This window comes from Dipteris shenzhenensis, chromosome 25 (genome assembly GCF_047967505.1).
Source record: "Dipteris shenzhenensis isolate YYH24624 ecotype China chromosome 25, Dip_SZ_1.0, whole genome shotgun sequence".
Taxonomy (NCBI): Eukaryota; Viridiplantae; Streptophyta; class Polypodiopsida; order Gleicheniales; family Dipteridaceae; genus Dipteris; species Dipteris shenzhenensis.
Genome location: NC_141620.1, coordinates 35,428,521 through 35,433,976, shown reverse-complemented (window position 1 = coordinate 35,433,976; position 5,456 = coordinate 35,428,521).

Sequence of the window (5,456 nt, the reverse complement as noted above, 5' to 3'; positions counted from 1 at the left end):
AAGGTCATTCTAATGATCATGCATTCAGAAGTAGAGGCAGAGGTAGAGGTAGAGGTAGATAATTCTAGCGAAGTGGTCATCATCAGCAACAAATTCATCAGCAAAGTCTGAATCAACATCAACATCATCCTCAGCAACATCAAAATCAGCAAAGAAAAACATTTCAATCAAGGATTCCAAAGACGAGGGAATGCATCCACCAACATGTCAAACATCCAGTGCAACTATTGTCATAAGTTTGGACACTATGAAAGAGATTAGTACGACCAAGGTAGTCAATTTAGCAGTAATCGAGGAAATTTTTGCGGAAGAGGAAATCATCATGGTGGACATTCTAGTCATAGTCATTTTGCAAATGAACATGGGAATATGTTTCTTGCAAGCGAGAAAATGCAGAAGACTGATACAGTGTACCTAGACACTAATTTCGATCCAAAAGAGGATTTCAGCTCTATCAAGTCGACGAAGTAGAATAAGATCCTTGGTATATTGACAGCGATGCATCATCTCACATGACAAATCATCAGGAATGGTTCATAGAAATGAAGCCATTAGAAGGTTAGAAAAATGTCATCTACACAGCAGATAATACACCAAATCCAATTCAAGGGATAGGTGTCATCCCTATGAACAATTTCACTAGTACGAAAGGATTGGTGAAAGATGTGCTCTATGTTCCAAAGCTCAGCAAGAACCTCTTGTTAGTAGGTCAAATGACGGAGCACAATTATCGAGTCATCTTCAACGGAGATGAATGCACTATCAGAGACAAATCCAGAAGATGTCAGCTAGTAGCAAAAGGTGTCAAGGAAGGACGCTTATACAGAATGCTAGCTACAGTACCAGATAAGCATGCCATGTGAGCTCAACCGCAACAGATGCCACTATCTGCAAAATGGCACAAGAGATATGGTCATGTCAATTTCAAGTACTTGTTAGTTCTCAGGAATCAAAATATGGCGATCGGGATTCCTAAGCTACAGTTTCTTGGAAAAGTTTGCAAAGCATGTTGCTTCGGCAAAGAAAAGCAAACCAACTTTGGCAGAAGTACCTCTCGTGCATGAGGTATTCTTGATTTGATTCATACATGTATGGGGTTATGCCCCAGACCCGCAACATCAATGGTTGACTTTACTACTTGACTTTCATCGACAACTATAGCAGATATTGTTGGGTCTACTTTCTGAAAGAGAAATCTGAAGCCATGGTAGAAAACTAGACAGGCATAAAAATCAAAGTCATGAGACCAGACAGAGGAGGTGAATACATGTCTTTAGCATTCATGAACTTTTGCAGAATTCACGGCATTCGAAGACAATTCACTTGTGCAGATAATCGAATCGATTCAGGGTATGACACCTTATGAAGCATTCATTGGAGACAAGCCACACACATTGGGCATCTCTGCATATTTGGTTGCATAGCATATGCCCACATACGTGATGATCATCACAAGAAACTGGATGCGAAGTCATGTAAATGCATCATGGTTGGCTACACTGAAGAAAGAAAAGCATACAAGTTGTATGATCCCATCAACCGCTGCAAGGTCATTATCTCCAGAGATGTAATCTTTGATGAGGAATCAGAATGGAAAACCTCAAGTACATAAGAGATAGACACACCGATTACTCAGTCATCTACAGAAAAGGTTGATGAAGAAGAGCTAGAATTACCAGAAACAGCCCAAGCAGAGCCGCAGCAACTCAAATGGTCTACTAGGGAAAGCAGAGATTGACATATGCTTAGAAAGGCAAAGCAATTTAGGTTGAAACCACCAAGTATGCTCTTATGACTACCATCATGACTACAGAAGAGCCAGTGTACTTCGAAGATGCAGTAGACAAGCCAAAATGGCAAACCGCTCTATGAATGAAATGGATGCTTTGTATAAGAATAATAATTGGGAATTATGTGACCTTCCACCAGGAAAGAAGGCCATAGCAAACAAATGGGTATACAAAGTGAAGTACAATCCAGATGAAAGTATTCAAAGATACAAAGCCAGACTAGTTGCAAAAGGATTTGCACAACAATATGGTCAAGATTATGATGAGACTTATGCTCTAGTAGGAAAGATGGATTCCATACGGGTCGTGATATCACTAGCGACACTCAGCAGATGGAATGTGTACCAGCTCGATGTCAAAATTGCACTTTTGTACGTATATGATCTGATTGTGATTGGAAGCAAGGATAGCTTTGTCAAAAAGCTAAAACAAAACTTATCTGCAGAGTTCAACATGAAAGATCTTGGACTTATGCACTATCATCTTGGTATTGAGTTCTGGAGAGATTTAGACAATACCTTTATGAGTTAGCTCAACTATGTTGACAGTCTCTTGAAGAAGTTTCATATGGCAGATTGCAAGATTGCAGCCACTCCCATGGAATAGAGTTCAAAACTTACTAAAGATTCAAAAAAGCCTACAGTCAATGACAGGTACTATAGGCAGCTTATTGGATCTCTGATATATCTGACTATCACATGGCTAGATATTTGTTATGCAGTAAGATCACTAGCACATTTTATTGCAAATCTAAAACGGTCTTATTGAAACGCAGGCAAAAGAGTCTTGAGATACATCGAAGGTACAAGACAATTTGAAATTGAATATAGAGGAAGTCATCTAAGGTTGCATGGATACTGTGACAGTGACTATGCCAGAGATCATGAGACCCAGAGATTAACACATGGATATGCATTTTTCCTTGGTCAAGTTGCTATATCATGGTTGTCAAATAAATAGCCAACTGTTTCTTTGTCTTCGTTTGAAGCAGAATATAGGGCTCTCACTACAAGTGCATGTGAGGCTATATGGCTCAGAAGACTACTGTCAGAAACATATTACTTTGATGAGTCAAAGCCAACAACAATATACAGTGATAATCAATCGCATTGGCCAAGAATCTAGTATATCACTCCAAGACAAAGCACATTGATGTTAGAGAGCACTTCATCAGAGAAAGAGTATTACTTGGTGACATCACAATGCAACATTGTGATAGCAGAGAGAATGTTGCAGACACATTTACCAAACCACTCGGTAAAGAGATTTTTGAGAAACATCGACAAGCTCTTGGTTTGACACAGAGGAAGGACATTCCCATTAAAGGGATGTCATGGAATGTAATGTTTAGTCCTTCTTCGATTCCCCAGAATCATCATCTTGAGGGAAGGCCTATTTCATGATGTTGATCTTGAGGGAAGATGTTGAGAGATCACACTCAACATCCTATGATTATATGTGCATAGCACTAACCCAATAGAGTGCTATAAAAGAAAGGATTGGATGCCCTAACCCTAATCCTAACCCTAAATGGGTTTATATATATTCTACATTTTCAACTAAATCTAGTGTACATTTAGTCATTTGTGGTGTGCTCTCTACCTGTGCCCTCTCTCCTCATCTCCACTCTTCTCCTCTCCCCTCTTCATATTTTGTCAATTTGATCTATGGGTGACTCTTCAAGATAAGATGTAGAGAGTGTGTGACACACAGATCCTACACTGGCAACATAATTTTGTCCTGGAGACGTGCCGAAGGCTGACTCATCGCAACCCAGAACCCAATGTGGATGATGAATCAAGGAGACTCTTTGGCGCAGATGTGGCTGCTAGTGGGAGGGGACGATGACAATCTGCACTCCAGCTCCGGTTGGATCACAATGCGGTGATGTAGGCAGAGGTGGTCATGCTACAGACAAAGGCAAAGCAATAGTAGACCTGACAGAGGTGGTTGGGAGGCAAAGTATAATACATTGGCTGAAGCAAGAGTGCTACAGTTAGAGGGTGGATGGCCTAGATCAACCGACTTAAGGAGAAGATGCTGAAGCTATGCTTTTGGCTTGAGTACATAACCCACTCCTTTGCACTAATATTGCCACCTCGTCCTATTTGGTGGAAAGAAATAGATAGGTTTTTGCACATTCATTATGATAACTTCCACACTCCCTTTCTCCCTTTACCAAATGCTCCATCAATGTGGCTGCAAGATTTTGAATGCCTGACATCTTTGCAAGAGTGCCAAGATCTGAATCTACCACTGGAAGCAATAATCATCAAGAAACTTTCGTGAGAGTAGTGGTCAGAGCCAATCAGAGTGGACCACTCTCGTCCACATACAATGTAGTGGCTGATGGATGTCGAGGAGACATAGAGGCAGGAGAGACTTGCACAAGACGGGGATGTAGAGCTAGCAGGCATGGAGTGGGACCGAGTGGAAGCGGTGGAACCTCTTTGAGCTGAACGACGTGAGATCTCTAATCCTACGGTGTGTGGATTGAGAGCATTTAGTCAAAGTGCTTCCAGTTTGAATCAAGATCAGGAAGTGAGGATCCTGAGGAATTAAGTAAGAAGTTCCTATTTAATCACTTGGTTAAAATGTGGTTGGCTAACATGAATACTTCAGAGATTCTACTTGCATAGGCTCTCTACCTTGGCATGGACTTGCACGACACTAAATTTGACTTCTGATTAGGCGATAGTAGTTAGTTATGGATCCACCCTTTTTACTTTTTCCCAATCTTTAATTTAAATTAGGGGGGCCTTGACATCTTTGGAAGGGAGGAGGGAGGGGTATAGGGAAATACAAGTTTTACCCCCTAAATATAAAAAGTACACACACATATACATTTGACTAGTGATAATCAGTCATGTACCAAGTGTGCATGAACTAAGCCTGATTTATGGCTAGTTTTAGGCCATGGTAGGGAAACAAATGAATATTAATATTTGAAGATGGTCTAATCTATATCATCTAAATTTTCTTATGGTCTAATCTAAGTAATCGAGAAAGAATTTTCTTATGGTCTAATCTAAATAATTGAGAAAGAATGAAAGGGGGGACATAGTGCGCTTTTGGTGGTATCCTTATAAGCTTAAATAGGGGTATTTTATTATGCTACATGGAAGTTCATGCATGCAGGTGACATCCCCCTTGTACTAAGAGTGAATCCCCTGGGATTGTGAGTGCCATGTGTTAAGGAATTAATAGTGTGCATGGGGTTATTGCAGAGTTAGCACAAATTCTTACGGGCGCAAGTACCCGCAATTACATGCGCATATATATCGTGGTCACAACCACATGTTGTATTTCATGCGACCAGGATCTATTTTGGATCTATCTATTCATGCGTTCAAGTATTCACAATAGAGATGTGTCTCTTTTTGTGTTCTTAAGTCTCTATGTATTTCCTATTTGCATGAGTATGTATTCCGTGTATGTATATATTTCATGTATTTATGTATTTCCTGCTCATATAGATGTGTCTCTTTCTGTGTTCTTGAGTCTCTATGTATTCCCATTCACATGTGAATATGTATCCCATAGTGCCTTTCACTTAGGGCATTATAGAAGTCGAGCATATAGTTACATGCATTCAAATTTGTATGTATATACCTTCTAGCATGCACTACCTTCTGCACATTAGCAATTGCGAGCAGCGATAAGCAA